Raw genomic sequence first — 14,413 nt, 5'->3', positions numbered from 1 at the left:
CACCGACCATTCTTCAGAAGAAATGTCTGCTTGTAACCCACGTCCGCAGTTTTCACGTAGATTCTGACATTCACCAATGTTTTCTTATTTGGGATTTGTTCTTAGGTAACAACAGAATCTACACACACAAAGGTGCGAACAATTCTGCGGTTTCAGAGCACATCATGAATCTGACGTAGACTTTTTCTTAGGACCTTTCTCAAGAATTTAGCAAAAAGATATTAATGAATGAGGTCTACTGCACTTACATGCAATATTTAGTGAATCTCATTAGAATTTACAGTTTTAGAGGTTCACTCTTCCAATTCTTAATTTCAAAGACAAATGTGAGACTGTTGCTAGGTTAAGAAAATATCTGAGAATGTTTTTTTTGTTCCTACAATTGTTCATAAGAGAAAAGTTAAGAATAAAATGAAAAAAAGGACATTTTTTGAAGAATAATAACTGTAAGTATGTAGGCACATTTAAGAAGATTTTCTTTCTTTAGACACTTTTGTAAATCTGGCCCCAAAACTGTAGTAAAAATGATTCAGTCTGAAGTGGGGTATTATGGGGTGACTCGCTATAGTGCAACAACACCATGTCTTGAAGGCCACTGTTCTGTTCAAGAGCAAGACGGCTATAAAGCTTCTGCTTTTTCCTTTCTCTTTTTCTCGAGGTAGTGATCCAAGCAGATGCATGAGGAGGCCTGGAGATCACCAGCAATGACTGGGTCAGAAAAGCATAAAACTGGAACGTAAAACGGCACGTGAATTGTTATTAATCCAGCTAATCAGAAACCTCCCAGCCAATAAGCACGAAAAGAAAGCTATCGCACCCACGGGAGGTAATTGGCCAGCCGGCAAGGTCATCCGGCCAATCGAATCGGCGCCCTTTTGATTCACACCTGTGCTCATTTGCATGTAATGTAATTTCCTCGTAATGTTAGACAAGGGAGCAATACATGCCAGGAAAACCAAACGTTCTCCACAGACCATGATATAGACTAAGACTATAAACGCCTCTATCTCGTCACAGATCAAGGACATGGAGGATGAAGAAGTCAGAGAAAGGGGAGCTGTGGGGAGGCAGTGGAGAGCAGACAGACAGACAGACAGACAGACAGACTGGGAGAGAGAGATAGATCGCAAAAGTGAGGGTGGCTGATGTAGAAAAGGCAGGCATGGCTAGAGTTGGTAATGAAAGCGAGAAAGTGAGTGATGAAGTGACAGAAAGAGAAATGAAGAGAGAGAGAGGGAGAGAGTGAGAGAGAGTGAGTCTCGGAGAGTCTCTGGTGATATTTCTATCTAGGTTTCTCATTCAGGGGCTGCTGACCGAATCTCTCCACATCACCAGTTTAATTTTACACTCACACATTCACACTCACCCTAGCTGCCTTCCTATTAGAGCTGCACAAGTTCGTTGGGTAACCTCTTTCTGCAGACCCCCTAGTGGCCTTTCCACCAGTGTAATGAACATTGATATGGATATTTTGAATTACTATAATCAAATATAATATTTTCCCCAGTAATCTGTTATAAGCTTAACTATGATATTGTTGGCTCTCTGTTGTGAAATGCTGCGCTGCTAGTGAGCAATGAGGGGTGAAAGTGGAGAGATGAGACATACCAAGATAAAACGGACAGCACAACTACGACAACAACAAAAGAAAAAATGCAGAGTTCAGCTGAGGTACCACCAAAGCAGGCAGTAATTGCATTGTATAGCTACCGTGAAAAAGGGTTAATTGTTATAATGATACTGACCTTTGCAATTCTAATTTCACAGAAGGTCACAATATGCAAATGAGCCTCAAATCAATCACAGTGTTTTTACTGTGTGCTGTGAGCATCCTGACCAATCACAGTTCCAAATGAGTGCTTCTGGGAGTCGAGATAGAGCTTGAGATACTTGTCCTAACCCAATAAAAGCATTGCTTCATGTACAAATTTGTGAAATGGAAACAACATTTTGGACAGATGATTATTTTATCATTTCAAGAGTATATACACATATATAAATATCTATGTATTTATTTGCGATGGGGTTAGGGGGATGATGGGCCTGTTTGACCTGTGTTAAATTGAAAACAGTACAAAAATATATCTGATGTTAACCTTGTGTAAATATTTGCTCATTCCAAATATGATGTCTGCAACACGTTCCAAAAAGGTTGAGACATGTTTATCATTGTGTTACATCACATTTCTTTTTAACAACACTTAATAAATGCTCAGGGGCTGGAGACATCAACTTGTCCAGTTTTCAAGAGGGAATTTTTCATTTATACAAGTTTTCAGCTGCACAACCATACAGGGTCTTTGTTGGGTCTATGATTATGCAGCCATGGAGGTGTAGCACATGCAGAATGTTTCTTGCCGTTGTCATCTCTCAGTGTTAATTCCACATGCTACTGGCACTTATACACCTCCACAGATCCTCAAATCTTCTGGCACTGGACGTCTTGCTGTCACAGGCCTTTCAGTGTTACTGTTCCCAAACTTTGGAACTCTCTACCTCAATCACTTCTTGATTGCTCTACCCTCCTTTCTTTTTAAGTCCAACCTTCCTCTTCACTGCTCACTACTCCTCTTCTTCAAATTGTTAGGTCTTTTTTCCCCCATTTGTAGGTTTGTGAAAGGTACTATATAAACTGAATGTATTTATTATTATTATTATAATACAATAGACCCTGGCTTTTGAACTTTATGCTGGTAACAATCTGGATGGTCCTTTACTTCTCTGGCCCAGAGAACACAACGTCCACTATTTCAATACACAATCAGAGAGTTGACTTGTCAGAACACAATACACATTTCCACTGTGAAGTCGACATTTTTTCTGGACACTGATCTATTCTATCCATTGTGCAAAGTATTGTCTTATGTTAAATTTGGGGATTAAGCAATGAACAGTATTTATTGACAATGGTTTGTCAAAGTATTCCCAAGCCCATGCGGTGACATGCATTACAGAAGCATGCTGGTTTTAAATGCAGTGTCTTCTGAGGGATTGAAGGTCAAGGGCATTCAGTCTGTGGTTGTTGACCTCCGGATTCTCTCAATCTTTTGATTTTTTTTTGGTACTATAGAGGGTGAAATACAACAAATTCTTGCAAATGCTCATTGAGGAATGTTCTTTCTAGGCCTTTCCTGGATGCTCTTTTTACACACAAGCACCTCTTATAAAATGTTTTCTAAACATTTAACAGTATTCCTAGTCTTAAATTGTCCCTGTGCCAATTTGGAACACGTTGCAGGCATCAGTTTCATAACAAACAAAACAAATACAAAAAATAAATAAATATTTTAAAATCTTAATAAGATAAAACATAAAGATAAATAATAAATCTTGCTTTTGTACTGTTTCTGTTTTTATTCACATTATATTTAGTGGTGTCATAGTTAGTAATGTGTTAATGCAATAAATATTTATGCCACTAAATTTTTAAACACATTTTTAATGCGTTTTTTTAAATGCATTTTCCTAGTTTGAACTTTGATACCATCTGTTCCAGGCTGAAGTCCAGCTGCTTGTGCGCTACTGTAACGCTCGCATTTAAATACTTGTGATAGTTTCATTGATGGCTTTCTTGATAAAGTCAAAGTTATTTCCCATTAGCACCAGAGCACCAAAGGACACCTTGGGCAGACTATGCTGGACAAACAAGACGTAATGTAGCAGTATGAAAGCAAGACACTGTATTGGCGAGGAGTTGGAAAAAGCAGCCACTGTCACTCTCTCACATCATGAAAGTTTAAAAAACGTAATAGAAAATTAAGATAAAATATAAGCAGGTTTGCTTTTCTAATGTTACTCATTCTCATGATCTGTCTGGACTCAAAAAAAAAAAAGTCTGAACTCTATAGTCCACCAGAGGGCACTGTAAAACTTATACTAAATGTAAAAAAAACATTTTGGTCAGAGGTTTTAGTCCATTAAAAAATAAATAAATAAATCTTCAGATGGTTACTCGAGCGAAGGCACAAACACAGACCGAACACCTCAGGGGCTGTGGTTTAAAAAAAAAGCTAATGACAAAGTGTTCCCTGTTAATAACTTAGAATTCCTTTGCAAATATTTTGCATTTCTTTGCAATAATTTTGCTTTCCCTTGCAATGCAATAAATTTTTGCAAGGAAATGCAAAATATTTACGAAGAAACACACAATAACTGCAAAGGAGCGCAAAAAGCTCGCAAGAGAATGCAAAAACATTGTGAGAGGTCACTGCAATTTTTTTTTTTCACAACAATACTTTAGGGACTCCTCAGGTAAACACCGGAGGTTTGCTACAGATGTATTTAAACACACTGTCGAAACAAAGATCTTTCAGATTACAGTTGCAGTGCTGATGTGGACAGGAGTCCTTCACCTGAGCAAAGTAACTAAAGTGGTGGCCAAAAAAACCCCAAAATGACAACATGTCTGGGACAAGTGCATACCACTTTAAATGGATCCCCTGAAAGGGTGGAAAACAAATGAGTGCACGAGTGGTACCAGTGGATCAGACACAGCAGTGCTGCTGGAGTTTTTAAACACTGTGTCCACTCACTGTCCACTTTATTAGACACTCCTACCTTGTCAGTCCACCTTGTAGATGTAAAGTCAGAGATGATAGCTCATCTGCTGCTGCACTGTGTGTGTTGGTCACAGGACGCTGTTGGCTGGATGTTTTTGGTTGGTGGACTATTCTCAGTCCAGCAGTGACACTGAGGTGTTTAAAAACTCCAGCAGCACTGCTGTGTCTGATCCACTCAGACCAGCGGAACACACACTAACACACCACCACCACATCAGTGTTACTGCAGTGCTGAGAATGATCCACCACCCAAATAGTACCTGCTCTGTGAGGGTCCATGGGGGTCCTGACCACTGAAGAACAGGCTAAAAGGGGGCTAACAAAGTATGCAGAGAAACAGATGGACTACAGTCTGTAATTGTCGAACTACAAAGTGCACCTATATAGTAAGTGGAGCTGATAAAATGGACAACGAGCGTAGAAACAAGGAGGTGGTCATAATGTTATGCCTGATCGGTGCACTGCCCTGTTTCAAATGACGAATGGTAAAAATTAATCAATAAATTAATTAATTAATTAATAGAAAAAGATAGAAAGGGAAGACAAAGAAAGAAGAAAACACATTCTAGACTGCTGGTCTTTTGTAAATGGTAAACAAATATGAACGACAAATACAATGAACAGTATTTTTATTCAAATTTGACTGAACTGCCCTACTGGACATCAGAGCTGATAGCTGTAAACTGTTTTCACCTTTTTTACATGTTTACCCTGTGGCCACATGATTTCATATTTAGGTGCAAATACATTCTGAAGAAGCATTGTTTGTTTGCTACATTTCAAATGGCAAAAAATCCTTTAAATGAGACAAATGCAATGAATCATGATTAACTACACAAATTAGTATGATATCAAACCAAAACACGTAGCAGTATAACAGCAATAGTGTGTTATGAACACATCACGCAGTCCTGCTGCCTGCGCGACCACAGCCCACGTTGTCCTCTGTGTGCACGCAGTGGATGACAGATGAAAGTGATAATCATGTGATCAATATTAAAGCTCACTGCCTTTTTCACCACGTCTGATTTGCCTCTCAGGCATCATTGAAAGCAATCTGCCTCGCTTCCATTTTACATCATTGTCATTCCCCCTGCTGCTACGTGTGAGGGCCATGTGTGGGTGTGACGTGCATACGTGTATCAGGGCACACACACTTTAAGTGGCAGTGTGTGGTGCATGTTAATATGTGTGTGCAGCAGATGCCCAGAAAAGAGTGTGTATGTGTGTTTGACCTGAGTTGTATTGATTTTGGAGCACGGTTCTGCCTTGTTGCAGATATAGAGGTGATTAGACTGCTATCCCAGGTGTGTCTGCTCATTTAAATGTGTTCAGGGTTGAACAAGATCCCGAAAGCAACACGCCCGAATCGATACCAATCCAGTCATCCTTATCCTCAGCCCCACACATACACGCAAACACAGTGGTGTAAGAGTGTGGTGTAAAAATGTCGCTGTATTGTGTATTGTGTAGGTGGTGATTCAAATGCATTGATTTTCAAATGATAGAATTGGTTTTAATCGACTCTAACAGGGCTTAACAGAGCCACTTCAATACTCAAGTATTCATACATTATGTTTGTACATTTGTAGTCAGAAGCTTCATCTTTTGTTATCTCTACAGACCTCTACAGAATTGCATGCTTAGGCTGGCTTAACACAGAGAAACTTTACGCAACTTTTGTTGCTTGCAACCCACATGAAACTAAATTGCCCTTGAGCTGCATATTGTAAAGCTTCCTGCAACTAATTTGAAACTCAGTCGAAACAGTTTCAAGGGTCTCAATTTTGCGGAACATGTTTCATGAAACAGCCAACCAGAAGGGCATTAACACTTCATATGTTCATGTGGAACGACACATTTTAAAACCACTGCTTTCAACAAATCAACAGACAAGAACTTAAAAATGATGGATTACCGGGCAGTTGAAAACAAAATGCCCATCACTGAATTTACGCAAGGTTGGTAATTTTTCATCTTGTCAGTTTCCTGAGCCTTGACAACACAAGTTTGAAGTAACTAGCATTTCTGTAACTAGCTGCGTTTATTAGCCAGCTAATGCTAACAACTATTTAAATGGCTGTTTGTGCAACCATTAATTCTTTTTTAGCCTGCTGTTATCGTGATCGAAGCTAAATTCACTTTATCCTCTCCTGACGCCCCTAATTTTATGCAGAGCTCGGATTCATTCATCCAAACAATGAAAATTATTCCAGAAAATGAGACTGAGACCCACTCCTCAATGAACATGTGCTTTCAGGACAGGATGAGTTTGATATCAAGAAGGCTATAACCATAACGGCAAATTTTCAAAAGTTCAACAGATACAACAGATAAAAACTCAAGCAAATAGTAAAATACCCTAGATAGACAAAAGACAGATAAATAGATATGGGAATAAAGACCACACAGCTGGAAAAACATACAAAGATGTTAAAATGTTGCAAATATGTGTAAATTACAACTTACTGATAAAAAATATGAGCTGCTAATCTGGCTATCTAGTGGAGTAACTGAACAAGTTGCATGCAACTTTGTTCTTAAATTTTTCATGTAACTGTTGCATTTAAATTATATTGAAGGCAACTCACAACACACAACTAGCTGCATGAAAGTTTCACTGTGTAAAACCAGCTTTATTCATCACAGTTTCAAACAAAAAAAAATATATATTTTACCATAAAACTGGGAGAAAATGGCATTTACTTAATGATAATGTTAACTTAATCCTAACGTTAGGTAAAGGCTTAAGTCTCTCTGTGCTTTTGCATGTTCTTCCATTTCCTTCAAAGTAGTAAGATCAGTAAAAGATATCACAATTGCAAACAACATTAACACAAAAAGAAATAATACATGTTAATTTGTTTAGCTATAGTTCTGACATTCAGCTGAGGAAGCTGACTTCCTCGGTCACTTGTTGAAAGAGTATTTTCAAATCGCAAGAGGTGCAATTTTTATTCTAGCCTGTTTTACCAACAATGCTGTCTTAATTTTTAACCTAATAATGGACCTCCGATCAGGCATAACATTATGATCTTTGTTTCTACGCTCATTGTCCATTTTATCAGCTCCACTTACTATACAGGTGCAGTTCTACAATTACAGACTGTAGTCCATCTGTTTCTCTGCATACTTTGTTAGCCTCCTTTTACCCTGTTCTTCAGTGGTCAGGACGCCCATGGACCCTCACAGAGCAGGTACTCTTTGGGTGGTGCATCATTCTCTGTGTATCAGACACAGCAGCACATTCCAAAACACGTTCCAAAAAAGTTGGTACAAAAGGCTGGTAAAGTTGTGTAATGCTAAAAGTAACATGAGTGGGTATAAAAAAGCATCCCAGAGAGGCTGAATCAGAGACAGCCAGACTGCTGGAGTTTTTAAACACCTCAGGGTCACTGCTGGACTGAGAATCGTCCACCAACCAAAAATATCCAGCCAACAGTGTCCTGTGGGCAGCATCCTCTGACCACTGATGAAGGACTAGACGATGACCAACACAAACTGTGCAGCAGCAGATGAGCTATCGTCTCTGACTTTACATTTACAAGGTGGACTGACAAGGTAGGAGTGTCTAATAGAGTGGACAGTGAGTGGGCACAGTGTTTAAAAGCTCCAGCAGCACTGCTGTGTCTGATCCACTCGTACCAGCACAACAAACACTAACACACCACAACCACGTCAGTGTTACTGCAGTGCTGAGAATGATTCACCACCCAAATAGTACCTGCTCTGCGAGGGTCCATGGGGGTCCTGACCACTGAAGAACAGGGTAAAAGGGGGCTAACAAAGTACGCAGAGAAACAGATGAACTACAGTCTGTAATTGTAGAACTACAAAGTGTACCTATAATATATATATAAAATATAGTAAGTGGAGCTGATAAAATGGACAACAAGCGTAGAAACAAGGATCGGTGTACATTAACACAATAAATTGTGACTTTTTGTTTGACAGTGTCTCAGCGCAAAAATTTCCAACACTCTCCTCAGCATGTTACTGTTCACTGCATGCTACACCTAATCAATAGCTAATAAAAAAATAGAGATCCATGAAATAGATTGAGGAGAAAAGGAACTGAACCTATGTTCTTCTAATCATCTCACAACATTTCAATAACTTGAGAGGAACACCGCGAGTGAGTGGGGGACGGCGCACGAGTACCGAGCCCCGTCTCCTGGGTGCTGCCTCCGGTGCCGCAGTGAGACCGCTTTAATTTGCCTTACGTTCGACCTGGGCGACCAAGTTATCGTTCCCTCTCGGCTCAGGTGTTTTTTTAAAGAGCAGAGAGAGAGAGAGAGAGAGAGAGAGAGAGAGAGTGAGAGAGAGAGAGAGACGAGCAGCAGCAGCAAGACACTGAGTGAAGAGCTGAAAAGTGGCTAGCATAGGTTTTGGTTTTGCTTGTTTTTCTGTATGTTTGGCGAGAAATAAAAGTGAAATGGCTGCTGCAACTCTGAACCTGCCTCCAGCGTCCTGCTTGAGCCTGGGGTGGCACATGACGTGCTACACACACATAATTAAATAATGTAAGTAAAGTATTTATCATCTACACTGAAAAAGTAAATGTTTTAGCATCATAATCTCTCCCAAGTTTTGCACTTTAAGAGAGAAACTCAGACAAAGAAGGCAAAAGTGCAAAATAACAGCGGCTGCCCCTTTTTTTTAATAGTGCTAAAGGACCATTGTCACTTTTCAGTGCTGCAAAGCATTAGCAGTATTTTAATAAGCAAAAACACATACAGTGATGGGCCAAAACATTGTGATCATCAGCCAAATATGCTGCTGGTCCTATGTAGCCACCAAAACAGCTCCAACCCGCCAAGGTACGGACTCTACAAGACCTCTGAAGGTGCCCTGTGGTATCTGGCACCAAGACCAGATCCTTTAAGTCCTGTAAGTTGTGAGGTGGAGCCACCATGGATCGGACTTTCTGTTCCAGCACCTCCCACAGATGCTCGATTGAATTGAGACCTGGGGGATTTGGAGGTCAGGGCAACACCTTGAACTCTTCGTCACGTTCCTCAAATCATTCCCAAACAATGTGTGCAGTGTGGCAGGGTGGATAATCCTGCTGAAAAAGGCCACTGCCATTGGGAATACCACTGCCATGAAGGGATGTACCTGGTCTGCAGCGATGTTTAGGTAGGTGACACATGTCAAATTGATATCCACATGAATGCCCAGACTCAGTTTCCAAGAAACATCACACAGAGCATCACACTCCCGCAACTGGCCTGTCTTCTTCCCTCAGTGCATCCTGGTATCATCACTTCTCCAGTAAACAGTGCACACGTAACCAGCCATCCATGTGATTTAAAAGAAAACACGACTCATTGGAGCAGGTAACCTTCTACTATTGCTCCAAGGTCCAGTTCTGATGCTTGTGTACCCATTGTAGGCGCTTTCAACAGTGGACGGTAGTTACCAGGTACACTGATCTGGGGCTAGTCAGTGCCATATGCAGCAACCCACTGTGTGTTGTGACGCATTCCTCCCGTAACCATCATAAATAATTTCTGTGCCTTGTGCCACAGTTCCCCTTCTGGCGGTCCTGATTAGATACTCAATGAGCCTTGGGTGTCCAACACCCTGTCGCTGGTTCGCGGTTTGTCCCTCCCTGGACCACTGCCATTTCAGAGATGCTCAAACCTAGTTGTCTGGTCATAACGGTTTGGCTGTGGTCAAAGTCACTCAGGTCTTCATGCTACCATTTTTCTCACATCCAACATATCAACTCCAACTCCTACTGTTCACTAATTGTCTAATTTATAATCTAATATATAATATACACAAGGTGTCCTACATTTTTTGCTTTATCTGTGAGTGGTCAAAATGTTCCAGCTCATCAGTGTAAACTGCCCAGATAAACAGTTTTAAGCAATTCTGAACAATCAAACTGCCCAAGATTCTGCACAATGCTGTAAACACACACATATGCATACGCACACGACCGCTGTCTGAGCTGCACACTTTGCTATTCTTGAAGGTTACTGCTGATGCAAAAATCTGCTTTAAATATGCAAGTATCAGTGTTTTATCATATTAACACCATCTTGCCTTGTCTAACTGCTATTCTCTTAATTAGCTGCTAATCCTACCACAATGGCAAAATCTGCTTTAAATTACTTAGCTGCATCACAATGATGAGACCAAGCTTCTTATTATACTTTTAATTAACATCCCGTGTCCCACAACGGGAGACGAAGTAGTGTGTTACACACGGGGCACGTTTATACCATTTGTGCCTCTGCAAATTCCCTTTCCCCATTCACAGTGACTTGAAATCAGGCTTAGGCTAATTGCTCATGGTTCATCTTAAAGGAATACAAATCAAATATACACAGTTATTTTGTTACCCTAAAAGCAGTCAATCAGCCATTCTTTAGTTTTGCACTGGAGCTACAAGGCTAATGTAGTTAACATGTAATTGAAGTTTATGGTCAGCATGCAAACTGCATGCCTAAATCACAGATCTCATACCATTTCCAGTAATTGGTGTGTTTGTCCATTTTAGGCATGCAGTTTATTTGATGCTATACACTCTAAAAAAAAAAGGCACAAAACTGTCTCTGGGGCAGCACCCCTCTTGTCACTGGGGTGGGACCCTCAGGGGTACATCTCAGTACCTTTATTCAGGGAACATAACTGTACCATAATCCATTTAAATGATATTTTCTAAGTTGTATTGACTCCACACACCCTTTCTCGTCTCGGGTTTTTTTCTGGTTGGCGTTTTCCTCCACCATCACCTGTAGTTCTTGTTTGCTAATTTTTTTAAACCCTTGGTTTGATGTATTTCCACCATTTTGTTCCTCTGATTGGATTAAATAATGGAAATAACAGTTGACAAAAATTTAAAAATGTATCTCGCTGCATTTATGGTAAGCAGTAAAATGCACCATAGAATACATAAGAAAACAATGAAGATTTTCCTGAGAAAATCTTAAGGAACTGATTATTCTAAGAGAAAATTTGAGAACTTCTTAAGTTTCTTTTTTTTTTGAGAATTACATTTAAGAACATTCTTACGAACTTCTTAGTGTTTGTCTTAAGAACGCTTGCAAGTTTTCTCTTAAGAAAGCTTTCGTGACTCTGGCCCCAGATTTACACCCTATAAAGAATATTCAATCTCACGTTAAACACAAACTAGCTAGCCAAAGTTTTTCAACTGTTTATGGCCATCCATGCTTAGTGGAACAATATTTACTCTGCTTTCTGCAAAAGGCTGTCAGCAAGTTTACCCACAAGACTTTTAAAAAAAACATTTAATGAAGACATTTAAAGAAATCAAAGGGAAAAGTTCTCTCATACTAAGTTACTTGCTCTCTTTATTTAATTCTTGCTAATTTAATAACTACTGATTTGTTGTTAAGACAACTAAAAGCTTAATGTTTTGCCATTTTGGGCTTGGTCCATTTTATTTGCCAGGATTGTATTTATAGAAAATATTTGGGTTAACTAGTGACTTCTGTTGTTTGTAGATCGAGCTCTAAAACAAAGAAGCAAAATGGAAACCAAAAACATCTTGGCTGATCAACCAAATATGCTGCAGAAAACTGTGTGTATTTTTTTTGCTAACTATTCCTTCAATGGCATAACATCAAGCTCCAACTACTGCAATTCATTTGGATGCGTCAGGGGAGTCTGCCAAGAATGGCAGCAGAAAGGCATTCTGGGAAACGTAGGCTTAGTGTAAATCCACGCTGAGACATTGGGGGCTTGCTGGCTGAGCGAATGTCTTCCCCTGAGCTGAGAGGAAGAGATCAATGCCCCCATCTATCTGCCTCACCGAAACATCCTCTACTAATCTCTCTTATCTCCGTGGTTACCACTTCTCCGCGGTTAGAGAACCTTCGACTCCCCCCGGGCTGCTCAGACGGCAGATGATTGGCCCAATTGATTTGCTGCATTGTGGGTAGTGGGATCCCTCCTAGGCATGGTAGCCTTTTCCTTCCTCACCTCAATCAACCTATCAAAACTCAATTCAGCCTGCCAATGACACTCTCACTGCAATCTGTCCTGCTCACAAACACAAACAGTCTCACCCATATGCTGCTGCTTATCTGACCTCTTGTTCCAGTTTAGACTGACCTTCGTTCCCTCTGCTAATACCCGAGGGCCAGGGTTGGGTTTTCTGTGACCTTTACAAAAGATAATAAACAATTGTGGGGTCTCTCACTTTTTTTTTCTCTTACACTTGGACATACCGTACGGAACAGTTTCGCCTTTGAAAGGGAATTCAACCATTATTTAACATATCTGTATAATTAAGGAGGGAGTCCACTAGTTTATGCAAAAAATGTGAATTATTATGTGGTTAAGATGTTACAAAAGTCATTCAGAGTGGTTTGATGTAAACTGCTTCGAAGAGAAACTTAACAAGTCAGAATTGTTTACAGTAGTGGTGATCTGGTCTGGTGAAATCAGATGTCCGAACAGTTTAATGCCTCTAAAAGCTACGTAACAGAAAGCTATTATATAGAATGGTTATGAATATGCTACCTGAAGTCTGAGCTTCTGGTTTATGACAGTGTTGAGAAGATTTTGGCTTAAAGCATATTTTTAAAACCCATTCATAGTGGAGGAGTACATGCAGAGCATTGTAAGGCAAAACAGAAGATGCATGTAGGTTCACTGGTTATTTTGGATAATAAATAAAATGCCCACATTTGTGCTGTAGACACCATGAGCCCTGATTCCTATCACCAACACTGTAAACAGTTGATAAGTCTCACTACAATTTATTACAATTTATTTATGCTGACATTTTACAATGAGAATGCAGACAATGGGCCATACAGCCTAGTTCCACATATCAGAAATCAAATTCCAGTACTAACAGCCTTTCACCCTCTGGGGTCTGAGGGCATTTCCTCAATATTTGCATACCTCCTTAAATTTGCCTTTAAAGGCACTTGGGTATAACATGATACCCATATGTTTCATATCAAAATTGTCCATTTTCTGCATCTCAACTTCCCAAACCCACTGCAGCAACGTCAGTGGCTGTACACTCTTTGCACACCATTTAAAGTGTCTCCGAATTTGACTGAATAAAGAATGGAGGGTTTCTGATGTGATGGGTAAGTCTTTAGTGATTTCCTGAATGTCCATTGGTCACACACACAGACATTTTCTAAACCACTTACAGCCAAACACACACTCACACCTAGGGCCAATTTAGCATCTCCAATTGGCCTGACTGCATGTCATGGGAGAAAACTGGAGTACCTGGAGGAAACCCGCGCAAACATGGGGAGAATATGGAAACTCCACACAGAAAGGACCCTGGTTGCCTGGCCAGGGAACCGAGCCCAGGCCCTTCTTGCTGTGAGGCAACAGATGGCAGATATGTATCTCACATGTATCTCAAACCCTCTTCAAAGCCTCATAACTCTGGATTTGAGTCATGTACAATCCCATGACAAGATGGAATGGGCAACTCTACAGATTCAGGAAATCTTTGAGCCATATTTCTGCACTGTATTATCGCAAAGATAGAGAAACATATATAGAAACAATTGAATTTGGTGCATTCGTGGGTCCCAGAGGGTCAAAGCAAGAGTTTGGCAAAAAATGAAATTCACACAGTTCTCTCCGTCCATCAAATGAAGCCATTTACAGTTTGCTTCTTTAGTTTTGCACTACAGCTATGAGGTTAACGTAGTTAACAAGTAATGGGACACACTTAAACTGCATCAAGTAGTTAAGTAATCTCATACAGACAGGCAAAAGGAAGGTTTCAAGATGGCTGTTAATATTTGGGATTTCTTAACAACTAGACAGTTTGAGTATTTAATGATTTAGGTATGCACTTTGCACATTAACAGGTATAAATAAACATCCATAACTTCTAT

The 14,413-nt window shown here is 40.0% G+C and overlaps 1 protein-coding gene across 1 annotated transcript in view; it reads right to left on the bottom strand.

The window, feature by feature from the left end:
* The window catches only part of LOC118821856 (putative methyltransferase NSUN7), a 71,259-nt gene that overhangs the window by 51,991 nt on the left and 4,855 nt on the right, over positions 1 to 14,413 (bottom strand). The window lies entirely within an intron of this gene.

This window comes from Colossoma macropomum, unplaced genomic scaffold (genome assembly GCF_904425465.1).
Source record: "Colossoma macropomum unplaced genomic scaffold, Colossoma_macropomum, whole genome shotgun sequence".
Lineage (NCBI taxonomy): Eukaryota > Metazoa > Chordata > Actinopteri > Characiformes > Serrasalmidae > Colossoma > Colossoma macropomum.
This window is presented reverse-complemented; position numbering and strand designations above follow the sequence as displayed.